This window comes from Malus domestica, chromosome 06, assembly GCF_042453785.1.
Source record: "Malus domestica chromosome 06, GDT2T_hap1".
In the NCBI taxonomy this organism is placed as follows: Eukaryota; Viridiplantae; Streptophyta; class Magnoliopsida; order Rosales; family Rosaceae; genus Malus; species Malus domestica.
Window position 1 is genome coordinate 12,163,575 of NC_091666.1, and position 18,166 is coordinate 12,181,740.

Consider the following 18,166-nt stretch of genomic DNA (forward strand, 5'->3'; position numbering starts at 1 on the left):
GTTGTAATGAGTGTATGTAATGGGTGTAGTGGGTGAGTGTTGTGGTAATGAGTGGATGTAATGGGTGTAGTGGGTGGATGTTTGGTAATGAGTGAATGTAATGGGTGTAGTGGATGAGTGTTTGGTAATGAGTGGATGTAATGGGTGTAGTGGATGGATGTTTGGAGAATGGATGTGTTGGGTGAAATGAGTGGATGTAGTGGTAGGTGAATGTGTTGGGTGAAATGAGTGGATGTAGTGGTAGGTGAATGGATGTGTTAGGTGAAATGAGTGTGCTAAAATGGTTATTTATAGGGAGAGGATAATGCACAAATTTCAAATTTCGTCCATTCCTTTTGCTTCAAGCATATGCTATCCATTCCATGCCCAAAAATAAACAAGCAAATAACAAACGACAAATAAACATGACAAATATGGCAAAGTAAAAACCAGACAGAGTAGAGTTTAAGAACGCAAATCTGGTTTTGGAGATAGTTCATCTTGTTGACTTTCCACAGCTTTGATTTTGAACTGGATTGGAATTGTACAGCGAAGCTTTGCTCTTTGGTGATGTTGCAGTTCCTTATTTGTTCTCCAAGCAGATGTGGTAGCTTCTTTAGTTCTTCATCTCAGACTCCTTGTGCTGGGTTGATTGTGCAAGCTGCATTCTTCTCTGCTTGTTTCTTCTGCACGACGGGCGGGCACGAGGTAAAGGTGTTGGTCTGTTTCTTTCTTCAATCTTTCCAAGTGCCCACCTCTTGCTTTCTTTCTCCTTGTCCCTAGTTGAGGATGAATCAGCACGTTGTCTCCACATGCTTCGAGGTATCATCTTCACTTCCCTTATACGTGAGAGACGAAGCGGAAGCATAAGATGATGAGTACTCGAGAGCAGGTGCTGGCTGGAGAAAGGACAGGGAGAAAGCATGATATGAGATACTCGTGCTCTCAACCTTTATGATATGAAATACTTGTGCTCTGGATGGGTTGTTTGCAGGGGTATCCCAGGGGATGAAAAATACAGAGTGACTTGAGAGGGTTTGTTGGAAAGCCATTTCAGAGAGGATGAAGGGTTAAGTGAGGCTGAAAGTTGGGTGAGACTGCTTCACTTTGAAGTTCAGCATTTATAGAATTTTCTTAATGGCTGGGAAGGCATTGTTCCATTACTCGTGTCGGCAAGCCTGGGATAATTTAACAGTAGTTTTCACGTGCATTCCGCTTCTCCAAAAATTTTTGACAGATTGCGCGTGATTTACGCAACGCAGATGTGCAAATTGACAGATGCTGACACGTCTCGATAAAGCAGATGCCTCTTTAATATCCAGAATTTACGCTTCGAGTTCTGAGCTTCGTTGAGGGTAGAGATTGCATGTGACAAGTGCTGACGAGGCTGAGAGAGACAGATGGTTGGAATCGATGCTTCGACAGACTGCCCGTAATTTTCGCAAAGCTGAGTTGCGTGTGATGGGTGCTGACGAGGCTGAGACAGTTGACACTCTTCGGTATCTGGAATTGGTGGTTTGTGAGTAAGCCCAACTTTTGAGAAAGCTGGCGTCTCTTCGATCTCCGAATGGCTTCTTCGATTTCTGAGCTCACCTCTTCGATCTCTGAAATCCCATCGCGTGCTGATTTTTATAGAGGTATGCAGGACATTCAAAGCACTCTTGAATTTCTGCCTGTAAAAACTCCCGTTTTGCACTTCTACGATCTTGACTTGTCTGATCTCCTCTTTCTTTAACACCTTTGAAAAATGTCTGGCCCTTCCGACCGTCGTTTTGACTTGAACCTTAGTGAAGGAGCAGCCCCTCATTCTCCAGACAACATATGGCGCCCGTCCCTCATATCCCCTACTGGTCCTCTCACCGTTGGGGATTCGGTGATGAAAAATGACATGACCGCTGCGGTGGTGGCCCGGAACCTTATCACCCCAAGAGATAACAGACTACTCGCTAGACGGTCTGATGAATTGGCGATTAAGGAGTCTCTGGCTCTGAGGGTGCAGTGTGCGGGTTCTGTGTCCAACATGGCCCAACGCCTATTTGCTCGAACCCGTCACGTTGAATCGTTGGCGGCTGAAATACAGAGTCTCAAAGAGGAGATTAGAGGACTCAAGCATGAAAATAAACAATTGCATAAGCTTGCACATAGTTATGCCACAAACATGAAGAGGAAAATTGACCAGCTGCAGGAAACTGATGGTCAGATTTTACTTGATCACCGGAGGTTTGTGGGTTTGTTCCAACAGCATCTGCCTTCGTCTTCTGGGGCGGCACCGCGTAGTGAAGCTTCAACTGATCAACCTCTGATACCTCCTCATTCCGTGGCCCCACCGACTGCGGAGACTCTGCCGACTACTGCAACTCCGTCGACTACTGCGACCTCTCCCAAGCAGCCTTTGTGAAGGCTCCCTCTTGTATTATGCTATGTTTCTTTATTTCCCAGTTTGCTGTTCATTTCCACGAAGTTTAATGTTAAAATCCTTTGCATATTTGTTAATGTTTCAAAATAGAAAGTCACAACCAAAAATAATTAAACAAGTAATAAAATTGACAATCAAGCAGAATAAATGGGTTACCTCCCTTAAAGCGCTTGGTTTAACGTCTTCCAGCCGGACGATGAACACAATTACTCCCCACTGGAGCCCACGGCATGCAGTGGGATCTCCTCCACAACATGCTCCACAAAGCTCTCGTACATTGCATCCTTGAACGAAAATGGATAGTGATGTTTGTTGATGGGTGTGTTGTGTTACCTAAGGTTCACGTTCCTGTGCCCACCGTCGGGGATCTGCTTGGGTATCTGCACCAAAGAAGGGAACCACCTATCAACTTTAATGGGAATTGGATTTGGATTAGGTGGCTTACCTATGTGATGTGAAGAAGTGGTAGCAATGTGAACATTCTTCCCCATGGTGCTTTTGGCCAATTTGAGCACTGTGAGGGCAGTGGCCGTATGGTCCTTGTACTTCACTCCAATTCCCTCGTCTTGCATGGTTGTTGATGCATCCTTTGTGCTTGGTGCTGAACGGTCCAGTCCTATCTTTTCAATTTTATCAATGGCACAACAAGAATGAACAACATTAGGAGTCTCAATGGATTCAGAAATTTTAAAACTAATCATGTCACTACCAAATGCCATAGTGACTAATCCTTTGGCCACATCAATCTTCGTTTGAGCCGTTTTCATGAATGGCCTTCTAAGGAGGATGGGCAATGAAGGGGCATGGTCCGATTCATCCATTTTGAGGACATAGAAATCCGCCGGGAAGATTAAATGATCAACCTGCACTAAAACGTCTTCCAAAACTCCTTTTGGATAAGCGTTAGATCTATCGGCCAATTGTATGATTACACCATCATTTTTCAATGCTCCTAAGTTCATAGATGCATAAATGGAATATGGCATAACATTTATAGAAGCACCTAAATCAAGCATGGCAGATTTGAAACGGGTATTACCAATGACACACGGAATTGTAAAACTCCCCGGATCTTTGCATTTGGGGGGTAGTTTATGTTGCAAGATGGCGGAGACATTCTCACTTACATGTACCACCTCTTTCTCCCAGACACGTTTCTTTGTTGTACAAAGCTTCTTTAAACACTTGGCATACTTCGGGATTTGCTTTATGGCATCAAGGAGGGGAATGTTGACTTGCACCTTTCTAAACGTCTCTAGAACATCTTTTTCCTCCTCTTCGTTCTTTGATTGCAAAAATCTGCTAGGAAAGGGGACATTCAAAGGAAAAACATTAGTAGGAATTGAATTTAACACATTCTTACCCTTATTGGACAGATTTGAAGGTTTAGGGGCCATGGACACTTGCGGCATAGGCGTGTCCATCTTTGCCATGGGTGGGCTTGATTCCTCCTCCTCCATTTGCAACATTTCATCCTCTTTGGGACCTGTTTTTGATGAAGAACCTACCCCAACCTCCTTACCACTTCTTAGGGTGATTGCTTTGGCTGATTCAAACCCTCCCTTTGGATTTGGAATGGTAGAACTAGGGAGCCTTCCTTGGTCTCTAATCTGCCCAACAACCTCGGCAATCTGTCCCATTTGTTTCTCTAGTTGGTCCACCCTTTTGTTTTGATTTTCCTGCCCATTAGTCAAAGTGGTTAGTAACTTAACAAGTGTATCATTATCCAAAGCATTACCTGAAGTATTTGGGGCAGATTGTGGTTGGATTTGAGGGGGTGCGTATGGTTTGGTGTAGAAGCCCGGGGGTTGTTGCCTAAAGCCTCCTTGTGGTTGGGCTTGTTGTGGATCTCTCCATTTGAAGTTTGGATGGTCTCTCCACCCCGGATTATACGTGTTGGAGTATGGATCATGTCTTGGCTGATTTTGGCTTTGAAACCCAATGGCATTAGCACTCTCCCATCCACCATTCTCAATGAGTTGAGGACACTTTTCGGATGCATGTCCTTGGATAGAACATACGCCACACACCATGGGTCCTTGAATCTTCATTCCCTCGGCCATCTGTGAAACAAGAGAAGTAAGATTAGCTAACTGAGATTGAATATTGGAAGTGGAACTTACCTCATGCACTTGTTGCCGTGGGGGTCCTCTTTGGCCTACACCCTCGTATTGTTGAGTGTTTAATGCTTGATTAGCAATCAAGATTTTTGCAGCCATGGGTGTTTTGTCTACCAATGCTCCACCCGCCGAGGCATCGAGCATTTGACGTTCTAGTGGTAGGAGCCCTTCGTAGAAGTATTGCAAAAGCAATTCCTCCTTCATCTGATGCTGTGGACAAGAAGCAACAAATGATTTAAATCGTTCATAATATGTAGGAAAAGACTCACCTTCATCTTGTTGAATTCCACTTATTTTTTTAAGAAGAAAAATGATGCGAGAAGTTGGGAAAAACTTCTCCAGAAACGCCCTCTTCATACTCTCCCAAGATGTAACTGTACCGGGAGCCAACTCGTATAACCAATCCTTGGCTTTGTCCATTAAAGAGAATGGAAAAGCCTTCATCTTTAAAATACTTTCGTCAACGGTAACCGGAGTCATACTTGAGCACACCACTTCAAATTCTTTCAAATGTTTGTTCGGATCCTCCATGGACAGCCCATGGAACTTTGGAATGTGGTGGAGCAAACTTGACTTTAACTCGAACTCTTCGGTTTTACCTTGAGCAGCCATGGGATATTGGATACATAATGGCGCGGCATTATCCAAACCCGAGGCGGCAAGCTCCTTGAGCGTATGGTTGTCCATGGCTATACCTTGCTCTTCTCCACCCACTTGTGCCGTGGCCTTCTCTTCAACCTCAACTTCTTGCTCTACTAATTCAGGCTCAGGACTAGGAGGATTAGACTCTTGCAATTTCTTTTTCCTTCTCAAAGTCCTCTCAAAATCACCGTCAAAGTCGGAGATATGCTCACGAACAGGTTGTGAGCTACGGGTCATAAACTAGTACCTAAAAACAAAGAAAACAAAACAAATCAGCAACTTAAATAGAAACTTAAACAAAATACAATAATTCGAAAGAAAACAATCCAAGAGATTAGCAAAGTTGCTAATCCCCGGCAACGGCGCCAAAAATTTGATGCGAAATATATAAGCACACAAATTAAACCCTCTTTTTATCAATTGTAGTAAAGTATGTAAGTAGGGATCGTTCTAGGCCGGGGATTAGGAGGGATTGCTAAATCACTTGGAAACTGACTTGAAAACGTAAAAACAAAGTTTAAAACACTAACTAGACTCAAAGAATGCAAAACTATACTTTAAAACACTAAAACAAACCAAAAGACTCAAAACAGCCCCTAAACACTCAAAACTACCTTAAACACACAATCTGGGCAGTTTTGGGACTCTAACACAAACTTGGACGAATTTTGGTTTTCTAATGAACTAAAACACTTAAAAACATAATCTAAGACAAGTTCTAATTAATATGACTCAAAGAAATAAGATGGGGTTGATTTTGGACGAAAATAATTAAATTAAGACAAGAACAAAGTAAACAAATTCTTAGACAAATTTAAGTGAATCAAAACAGATTGTAAAATGAATTTGAATGAAACTTATGGATGGAAGGCTAGCTAGGAGGTTCTTCTCCACACATGTCACACTTGCATACAAAACGATTTCCAGTTGCTTTTCGATAAGCTATGAATACTCAACGCCCCAAATTAACCGTGAATTGTACTAATTAACCCTTAGTTTTTCCACAAGTTATTGGATTGGATGATTGCATACGACAACCCAAAACATTCCCTACAAGTTCCCTACATGAATTGCATAATAGAGATACAAGCAAGAATCATTAAGTTCTATGAAAAACATAAGCATTGACGAGGCACTCGTTATTATGATTTGCATGAAACTTATGCCAAGAATTTACTTAACGTGATTGTGACTAGCAACCTTCACTACTTGTGAATATAAGTTCATAACGATTAGGTGAAACTCCCTTATATTCTAGCGTTAAATTCATGCACGAAAATTAAGCGTGCACTCTCAACCAACATACACAAATCATTTTTTATACGATCGGATAAGTAAATTGAATTCACAACTTATGAATCACAACTGGATGTAATCAAATCATATTGCAAGTATGAACATGGTTTCGAATCACCCCCTAACTAAGAGGGATTTAGTTCCTCATACTCACAAAGCAAAGATACATAAAATTAGACATTAAAATCAAAGGAAAGAAAACACCTAAAATGCTCCAACTTGGGTAGCAAGTGCATCCAAGAATTCTCCTTTGCTTGCTTACGGCAGATTGCTTTGTGGACGGATTTTTGGGTAGTTTTATGATGGGGAATTGTATGGAAAGGTTTAGGGTAAGTGTGGAGGAGTGTTTGAGGGTTGGAGGGTGGTGGAGAACTAGGCAAAGAGGGTGGAAGAAGGTGGAGTGGCTGTTATGTTTTCTATGCACTAGAATGGTGTTTTTGGGGTGTTTTGCTACCTAGAGGTTGTATGGACGAATTTTCTGTGATGAATGATGAATATGAGAGTGTGAACCCTTTGCCAAGGGGTGTAAACATGTATATATAGGCCCCAAAAACCTTAGAAAATCAGGTTAGGCTAGGGAGAATGCATGGCAAAGAGTGTATGTGGTGTGCAATGGTCCAAGGGTGAAAATGAAGTGATGATGCAAAGTGTGAAGGTTAAAATGGAGTGGTCTTGTAGCTAGGGGGCATGAATGATTGTGTACATTGCATAGAGATGGAAAGGGAGGTGAAAATGTGTCAACAAATGGGTCAAAGGTGCAGCAACATGTGGTACACAAGGCATGGGATTCCAAATGTGAATGATGGAGCATCAATTGGTGCATGTTATGGTTGTGAAAGTTGTATAAAATTTTGTGGGTGAAGGGAACAAGAGGTATCAAGCAATTAAGTGTAATAATTAAATGAATTGAAGCATGAAATCGGAAATTATGTAGGGGACAAGAGTGATCAAGCATGGCATGGGAATCCAAAGGGAATTCTATGTTGTTTTGCATGGCAATGAAGAAACGTTGGGGTGACAAATTTTTGGGCTGAGTTCTTCATCTTTTGGACCATAATTCTTCACATTCTTGGCCTCTTTAGTTCTCAAATTCGTCCATCCACTTTGGCCCAAATATGTGACATGCATTCCAAGCTCCATTTTGCTCCAAAATGCTCCAAAATGCATCTTCTTGCCTACTTTGTCCATAAGATCTGAAAACACACGAAAATGACTTTAAACATTAAAATAACTAAGGAAACACGACATAAATGCACAAGAACAAGCCAACTAAGTCACATAAATATGCTCCTATCAAATAGACTCAAAGGACTCAAAACAGATTCTAAAGACTCAAAACAACTTAAAAACACTCAAAACTGCCTAAAAACACAAACTGGGCAGATTTGACTCTAACACAACTTTAGACGAATTTAGTGTTTTGACTTAAATCAAAACACTCTAAAACACAAACAAAATAGATTTTAAACACTTTGAAACAAGAAAGTAAAATGGGGGTTTTGATTTGAATGAATTTGAAATAAACAAGCAAGTTATGAAACTAGGCAGATTATAAAATGAATTTGAGAAATAAAATGATGGATGGATTAGTTAGAGGTCCGTTCTTCACACATGACACACTTGTACATGAATCGATTTCCAATTGCTTTTCAAAAAACTATGATGGTAAACACCCCAGATTAACCGTGATGCACAAATTAACCCTCAGATTTTCCTTTACTCATTAAATTGGATGAATGCATGCGACAACCCAAATCATTCTCTAAAAGTCCCCTATATAAATGCATAATAGAGATACAATCAGAGATCATTACGTTCAAAGAAAATCATAAGTGTTGACGAGGCAATTATAACTATGAATGCATGATACAATTGCCAAGAATTCAATTAACACGATTGCGATAAACAACCTTCACTGCTCATGAATATAAACTTGTAACGATTAGGTGAAACTCATTTATATTCTAGCATCTAATTCATGCATGAAAACTAAGTATGCATCCTTAATAAACAACAAGAATAAGTTATGAATAAAATAGATAATTGAATTGCAATCACAACTTATCAAATCACAATTCGAAGAAATCAATTCATATCTCAAGCATGTTCATGGCTTCAAACTTCCCCCTAACTAAATAGGGGTTTAGCCACTCATAATTGCAACAAAATTAGAAAATAACAAAGTAGACATTGAAAGCAAGAATGAAGTACACCTAAAACGCTCCAAAGTTCCAAGCTTGAAAGGCCAAGGACCTTTGTTTTCACCACCTTGTTGTAGCACAAGTGTCTAGGATGTGTATGGATATATGGATGGAATGGATTTGCAGGGCTAAGAGATGAAAGTGTATGGAGTTGTAATGAGTGTATGTAATGGGTTTAGTGGGTGGATGTTTGGTAATGAGTGAATGTAATGGTTGAGTGGATGAGTGTTTGGTAATGAGTAGTGTTTGGTAATGAGTGGATGTAATGGGTGAAGTGGGTGGATGTTTGGTAATGAGTGGATGTAATGGGTGTAATGGGTTGTGGTAATGAGTGGATGTAATGGGTGTAGTGGGTGGATGTTTGGTAATGAGTGGATGTAATGGGTGTAGTGGATGGATGTTTGGAGAATGGATGTGTTGGGTGAAATGAGTGGATGTAGTGGTAGGTGAATGGATGTGTTGGGTGAAATGAGTGTCTTAAAATGGTTATTTATAGGGAGAGGATAATGCACAAACTTGAAATTTCGTCCATTCCTTTTGCTCCAAACATATGTTATCCATTCCATGCCCAAAAATGCTCCAAAATGCTCCAAAATGCACTTCTTTGCCACATTAACCCTTTGAACCTAAAACACACGAAAATAGCTTAAAATACTAAAATAACTACGAACTAACAACATAAATGCCAAGAAACAAGCTAACTAAGTCGCATAAATATGCTCTTATCAGTGTCCAATTGACGAGGTAATTGATGATGGGATTTTACGAGCTTGGGATTGTATTGACTTGTAACACCTCGGCTGTTGGTTCATCTTCTATACTCAGTTTTCCCAAGCCTGCTCTAGAGCCCTTGTAGTTGGATGAACCATCGACGTGCAGGCGGCAAAAGTCTTTGTCAAAAATGTTGGAAATGTGCCCTAAAGCCAATCATGTGATGATACTTTACGGACATTTCACATGTTAAACTAATTTAGTTTTACATATAAAGGGCAAAGATTATTGTTTGAGCCGTCTCATATAAATGTTATATGCTTAAACGATAAAGTCCAAGGAATATGTGATTGGGAGAATGTAATCTAATGAAGTTAGATTCATGAGACCATTCTTTCGTAGACACATCCTAAACGTTCCTGATCATAGGATTGCCAATTGGGCATTGACAGTTCGTTAAGATCAGTACGTACTATGTCTTCTCTCAGGGAGAGTGATTAGTCTCGAGTCATTGGTGTGTGTGACATCAAGACAAGTACGGTAGGTGCTCAATAGAGAATGAGTTCACTGAACGCGATCAACGAAGGGTTCTCATATTCCATTTCACATGAGAACTCATGGTTGGGATAATGCAAAGTAGTCCTTTGACCTGAGGCATCATAGTTGTCTTGTGGTTAAGTCCTTGATCTTTGATTATGTCAAAGTCACTCCATCAGGAGGGTGTCCACGACATCGTTGGGGTCAAGCCACTTAGCTATGGAGACAAGTGAATGCGCAACAAGGGATCTCTAACCTTCAAACCGTTTGAGGGAGAATACTCTCTGATATGATTTGAATCTCTGGCCAGAGTATGAATGAGATTAGGGAATGCGTTCCGAATCACATTCAAGGTAATCATATAAGCACAAGACACACATTGGATAGTAGACATGAGAAAATAAACTATCAAACCAAACAATGTGGTCAAGAGTATTAGATTAGAGAAAGACCGTATTGCATTTGTAATCTCGAACTGAATAGGTTCTCCACCTCTTCTGATTAGCTTGGATAACCATGATATGCTGCTAGGTGTCACTTATGGTTTGTGGAAGCCCTAAACGTGTGTAATCACTAAAGGGAGAATTGAAAATAGTTTCAATTCACAATCGATGTAAAATGGTTTTAATCGCCCACTACCTCGCTAAAAGGAACCTAATGGATCGCACACCATAAAAGGTAGAGATTGGAGATTAAACGGAAATGAGTAAGAATGATTAAATGGTTTAATCATTTATTTATGGCAAGGATTAATTAATATGTTAATTAATCAAACGAATAAGTTCGTTAATGACTTCGGGATAGTTTTGGACCTTAAGGCCCAATGGGCTTCGAACGTCAAGCCCATTAACTTAAGTTGTATGACAATTAATGAATAAAGATTCATTAAAGCCCAAAAGCCCAAAAATCCCTAAATGGCCGGCCATATGGAATGAATTAGGGTTTTGGTTATTTAGGTCACTTAAAGAAGTGACTATATAAATGACTTTATAGCCAAATATTCATTAAGGATTTAAAAGGGTTTATTTTTGGGGAAAATTGGTGAGAATTGTCTCTCCATTTCTCTCTAAAGAGGCCAACACCTTGGAGGGTACATCTAGCAATCGTACTACTCCAAGGTCACTCATTTCTTCTACAATCTAACCTTGGTGAAGAGACTTAGAGGTTCTCAATTTTGGGAACTTGGAGAACCTATTCTTCCATCCAAATCCATGGATCTAAGAAGCAAGGAATGAAGGCCCTATCTCTTTGGGTGATTAGCCTTTGCTTATGCAAAGAGGAATCTACAAAGGTATTAATTTCAACTCACTTTGTTTTGAGTTGATTATTGGTTCACCAATCTACTAGGCTTTGAATTTCATGGTAATGTTTTGTTTTTGAGTGCATACAAGCATGATTCCGCCTTTAATTGTTAATTGCATGCTATATGATGTTGCTCAAATGAACATGTTTTCCCAAAAGATTTCCTTCAAAAAAGGGTATGTTCAACCAAGGCATCCTCGAATGCGTCTTTGGGCCGTGTCGTTGCATCTCTCATACCAGGAGTGAACTTTGCTATGAAGTCTGCCAAGTCCTGAGCTTTTATTGCCATGCGAGGTTGGTAAACCAAGACATATTGGCCAAGTTCCAACACCCACTTCATCACTCATTGAAAAGCGTCTGGACCATGTAAGATAGATCGTAGGGGATACTTAGTTAAAACAATTACCGTATGCACTTGAAAGTATGTTTTGAGCTTCTGAGTTACAACAACTACTGCTAAAATTAGCTTTTCGATCCTCAGATATCTTGTTTCCGTATCAAATAGAGCTTTAGAAGTGTAGAATACCATCAGTTTGGGCCCTAGTTCTTCTCGTAAGAAGGCAGAGCTTACTGCTATGTTTAATATTACCAAGTAGATGTATAATTCCTCGGCTACTTCAGGCTTAGATAGTAACGAAGGGGATGTCAAACATTTCTTCAAGTCTTGAAATGCTTTCTTGCACTCGTCGTCTCACTTGTCTCTTTGTACCTTCTTGATGACCTTGAAGGGCTTACATCAATTGATAGAATGCAAGAGGAAAAATGGTTGAGCGTGATTGGGCTTAATCGTGAGCCGATTCTAGCTCTCTTCTTCAGCTACTCAGGATCAAGAACGATGTATTTAGCGTCATCTTCTGGCTTCCATCCTTTTTCTTATGTCAATGTGTCCTTTTGAATGGCATCATCTTAATCCGCCTGATGTGGTTGCTATGTGGTAATAAGCTTGTCCTTCTGAACCTTGGTAGCTTCTACGGGAATGAAGGACTTCTTCTTTGACTCTTTCAGCATTTGCACCATGCATCGTCAGGATGCGGCCTGGTTGGACTTAATCTCTTCGACTCCTTCTTACGGGACATGGAATTAGATTTTCTAGTACTCAACAGAGGTTACAGCACCCAGTTTCTCAAGCCAGGGCTTTTCCAGAATCCCGTTATAAGGAGACAGGTCACTAACAATTATGAACGTCTGCTTTAAGACTATTGGTGGTGTTCTCTCATTTAGTGTTATGTTGCCAATAGCTATTGAGGTGTGTCCGTTAAATCCGATGAGTACCTCTACTCAACGTATTACCGTACTTTTTAGGCCCGTCTTCTGAATGATGGATAACTGAAGTAGATTTACTGCGCTGCTGTTGTCCATCATCATTTTGTTGACTATAACATGCCCCAATTGAATGGACACTACCAAAGCATCGTCGTGTGGGAAGTCAACTCCCTCAGCATCCTGCTCGGTGAAACCAACAATGGGTCCAAGTTTGGTGTAGGCTGCCTGAACCTAAGAGATTGCTATAGCCTATTAGATTTTTCTCTACTTAGAGTTGTTTGTGGCTCCCAAGTATTCGAACTCAGTGAAAATGTTGTTGATTCTGATAGTCTTGGAAGGCAGCTCCTTGTCTACGTTTGCCTTCCTCCTAGGTTGCACAACTAGCTTGTATAGTCACCTGTACATTTACCCTTCTTCACCAGCTTCTCTAGGTATTCCCTCCAGGTATAACAAGTGTTGGTCGTGTGACCAGGACCTCAGTGGAACGCGCAGTACTTGGTGTGATCCAACTTGGAGGTGTCTCTTCTAGATTGTCTTGGCAGCTTGAACTAAGGCTCACTCTTGAGGTCACGGAGGATTTGGTTGACCAGGATCGAGAACTTGGTATAGTTCTTGGTGGCTTAGCCTCTTCTTGCTGGGGACCGGTCTCTACGCACGAGTGGATAATGTCGATTTAGCAAAGAGAAAATAACATCACCCCCACCCTCAGCCCGATCCCTCTCCCCATTGTGAAAGATCAGAAAGGTAATATGTGTTTGTTACAACGAAGTTCTCATTCCGTAAGAACTAGATCTTTGTTTTGTTCATTTGGAATTGTTTTTTGTTTCTTACATTCTTGGTGTTGATCTGTTTTTAATCCCTTTTTAGGTTTTTCAATTCGGTGTCAGATTGGAGTATATGGTACAAGAATCATCATAAACGCTTCTAATATGTCAGGGGTATACCATACTAGCCACCTTTGTAAATCGAATTCACGAACAGAAACACAACGGTGGAGATTTAATGATTTTTTGGTTTCTTGCAGGGGGCTGGTTCGAAGCGTGTAGATGATCTTGTAAACAAGTTCGCACCAACCCTTTCATAGGTTCGATTCGTTGCACACTGCTCTGATGTTTGGTTCTCTATGGTACCCCTGCTTTTTGTTTGATTACTACTGTGTTTGGGCGATTACAATTCGTAATTAGTTAAAGGAAACTAGGCTTTTAGATGAATCATCACTTCGCTTTCAGACGACTTTTACTGAAATGTGTGCTATTTATTGATGAAGGTAATGGTTTCGTGTTAATATTCTTTTGATAGTAGACCTTGCCCCTCGTTTTAGATGAATTATGGTAGGAATTTGTTTATCTAATTAAGATTCGTAATCATGGAAAGTCTAAATTATTTGTGTAAGGGGCGACATAATTTACCAGCTTCTATTCTTTTAGCAGTGTGCCTGCACCTACGGTATTCATCAACTTCCTCATCCACCCTGGTCATCTAAGAACTTTGAAGTGTTGGTGTGGTCCTCTAAAAAGTGCTAACTATGGGAAAATACAACAAAATACAAAATAAGCTCTGAAATATCTGAGTACTGCACCTTTTAATCCACACCCTTATGAGCTCAACCACCCTTGAGAAGATATCACTTATAAAGGTTAAACATTTGATTCATGTGCTTAGTTCTCTTTTGTTTTTTTTTTTCTTCTTTTGAAATGGGTTCCCTTATTTCATTTGGAAATGTTTCATGTTTGTTAAATTCCATTAATTTCCAATTTTGAAACTAATCTGTTATTTATTCTCAAATGATTATTTTAGGAGCTACTTTCAATGAGAGGAAAGACTTCTGTTATTTCATGATTGTCATCCTTACCGTATTTTTTAACATGCCTTTGTATTTGTTTATTACAAGTGTTCTCATTGTGATAGAGTTACTCATTGTTAATAATCTATATATTGCCTTGTTTCCTATATTTTCTCTGCAACTGATTGGAGTCTAAGACAGAAATGGCTCATCTCTTACGTTTTATCACATGGCAGCTCATTTAGAAAGGACCGACTAGAGATTCTACGGGTCTATGATTATGATAATCCCATTGGTAGCTCATTGGAGACTATATGATAATCCCATTGGCTTTGGCAGCTCATTCGAGTCTGTATATTGCCTTTGGTTCGGTTCATCCACTACTAATCACCGTCAAATGCTATATGCATAATAGTTAGTATATATTCGTATTTCTTAGTATATGTGTGTGGATGTATATAAGGACATGTCATGGCCCTGACGAAGGAAGTGGAAACCCTAGAAGGTAAGATTGCGGTCCAAGTAACAGCTTGGGATGCCTGGGAAGCCCATATTGCAGTCAAAGAAGTAGCTCGGAAAGCCCAGATTGCAGCCCAGTTATAAGCCTAGGACGAGAAGATGAGGATGATCCTACGGACCTTATAGATGTCTAGCCTTCAAATTCCAATGCCAGCATATGATCTTGCTCCACCTTCATCCTCCCAGCCACTTCACCCAGTCGATAAGTAGCCTGATGCATCTTGTATGTACATTTTCATATATTTTATAATTAAATACTTTTTCTTGGTTTATTAATTATTCTTTAGAATTTAATTACAATATTTATTAAAAATTAAATAAAAAATATTTTTTCCAAAAAAAATAAAAATATAAAAAGGGTTTGCTGGACAAAGAAGTAACCTGTGTCACACAAAGACACTTTGCACGACGCATGTCCGTATACCGCACAAAACTCTTTGCGCGAAGCATGTCCCTCCGTCTTTGCGCAACGGATAACCTACGTTGCGCAAAGTAGTTTTGCACCAAGTAGGGACATGCGTTGCCCAAAGACACTTTGCTCGACTGAGGGACATGCTTTCACTGCCTTGGCGCGATAGTTGGCACGCGACAAATGTTTCGTTGGGCAAATTTTCAAGCAACATTTTTTTTATTTTGCACGACAAAGGTACCTGTGTTGCGCAAATTGTTTTTTGTACTAGCGAAGTTAGGGTGTGATGACACACCCTGTCCCGAAGGAGGGCATGCTGGCCGTCACGTGAGAGTGACGTAACCATTTACATAGTTCAGAAGCTTTTAAAGAATACGATTACTAAAGTATAACACCCGAGGGTGAATCCTACTTTTGTGAATTCTGCCAAAACACCGTTGGATTCCTCGTGGCCACCAAAGCTCTGCTAGCTTGAACCTGGAGGGGCGCAAAACAAAATTGAGTGGGTCAGTAAAACAAAGTTTTTCGAAAACATTTCAATTAACACATTTCTAACCCCTCGCTGTAATACCTGTATACTTTCCCAGAAATTAACATATATATACCATATATAATCTCAAACTCAAATCTCAAGTCTTTAACACTTTTCAAGAAAATATGCCATGCAATGCATCAAAACATAATAAAGATGCATCAATATAACAGGTGAAATAATAAATCAACCGGAGACCCTAAAGTGGTCCTGTACGGCTGATTCTATAGCTCACTATCCCATCCAGTCGGAGTCACCAACTGTGACCTGTACGGTCCTGCCGGAGTCACCAACTGTGACCTGTACGGCACTACACTGCACATAAGTCGGAACTACCTATAGTAGTCTGTACGACTAAGATGGTGAAATAATACGCTCTAGTGCTTCTCTCATCAATCATCTGTGCACATAATCTAAGGTCACCTACCAGTCGGAACCCCTCTAATGGTCTGTACGACTGGCATGTCGGAACCACCTCTAGTGGTCTGTATGACATCCACCTACTTGGATCCAAGGCGAGCGTGCGGTGTGGTGAATAATATAAGCACTATCACCTAGGGTGCAGGTTATGAGCTTCCAATGCAAATCACATCATCATTAATTCATATAAACCATATAAACTCACCTGATACTCACCTGTGCGTCCACAGCACCAATTCACACATATATATACATCAATTATCAATTCATATATTTCATAATGTGCATGCATGGCATTTTAAATCATACTTTCATTTAAATTCAATTTTTGGGAAAAATCAATAGTATATAGGTAAATACAGAAAATACTGCCCACTCACCTGGAGTTCGCCCTACAACTTCCTAGCACAATACGCCAAGGCGTCATGACGATCGGCGCCTAAAACAATAATCAAATCCAACCTCAGAATTCATATCGATAGAATATATAACTTATATAAAATACGTCACTACGTAGTTCGATCCGGAAGATATGCCACTCAGATTTTAAATCCATAACTTCCAGAGGTCCACAATATATCCCTAGGACAACATCCTAAAATTTCCTTACCATCCAACGGTCGGATCTCCGTCAATTAACAAAAGCAAGTGACGGTTAACATTCTATATTATGGACTTACAACTCCAATTCCGGAAGATCCGCAAATTGGATTCCCAATCCGTAAGTTCCTATAATCCTCAAATATTACGCATTACAACGCATCAAATTTTGGTGACGATCCAACGGTCGGATCGTCAATTCACATTTTCACCTAAATGCGAAAACTATAAAACGTTATTTAAAGCACCTAACCAACAATTCTTAATAACTTCTCATACGGTGCTCAATTTGGGTATATGAATATACCACATTGACCTACTCGACGTCACGGACGTCGACAAATTTTTAAAATAATTTTTTGATGTGGCACGCGCCCCCACGCGCACCTTCTTCCTCGTGAGCTCGCCGGACTGGTTTTTCCGGTGGCCGGAAAACTGGGGAATTTTCAAATGCTTCGTTATCCTTCGTTTCTCAACCATTTTCTTCGTATAATATATAAATTTGAAGCCCTCAACATGTAGAATCACAATATACTACTTTTAAGCTTCAAAAACAACTAAATCTCACCGGAAAAATCCAAGCAAAACCGGCCAAACTTAACCCTCGTGATCCCGACGTCCAAATCCTTCCAACGATGCACTCCGAGCTTCCTTGGGACCTCACTAAGCTCACTATAAGCTTAGAATTCCCTGAAACACAACATATTACGAGTGCATGAACAGTGACAAAAAAATGAAGGTTCGGGTTTCATGTGATTCCGAGGGTTTCACTTCCTAAAACTAGTACCATTCAACTCAGAACGTCAAAAGGATGAAGAACCATACCTTAATAGCTTCGATCCGTGACGTTTGGGAGGTTTTTGGGTGATGCCGTACGTATGGGTGTGAGAGAGAGAGAGGGTGAACGGAGAGGAAGAGAGAGAGAATCACGGGGAAGAGAAAGAAGGGTCCTGCGTGGTCCAACCAAAACCAAATCCTCCCCATCCATTTTTCTAAATCCCTAACTACAATATTTTACAACCCAATAAATTAATCCAAACTTATAAAATTAATCCAAATAACGTCACACCCACGTACCTTAATACCCGCTAAGGGTAAATCCGTCTTTTCACGTCCTCGATGAATAAAATCCCGGGACGGGCTGTGACATGTGAGCCATATCTTAGCTATAGAAATAAATTCTACAACTAAGATATGGTGGAAAATTAAATTAAATTATAATGATTACACCATACATCAACAAAATCTTTACATAAATTTTTTCGAATACACAGTGAAATAACAATAGTGCACAAATTAATTCACAACAAAAACTACCAATTAGATAATAATTAAATTGTAACAATTCTTTCAAATGCATGAAATATATGCAAATGAGATGGATGAATTTACTCACTCCCTTCTAATCCCCCTAACACATACCTAAGGCATCCAAG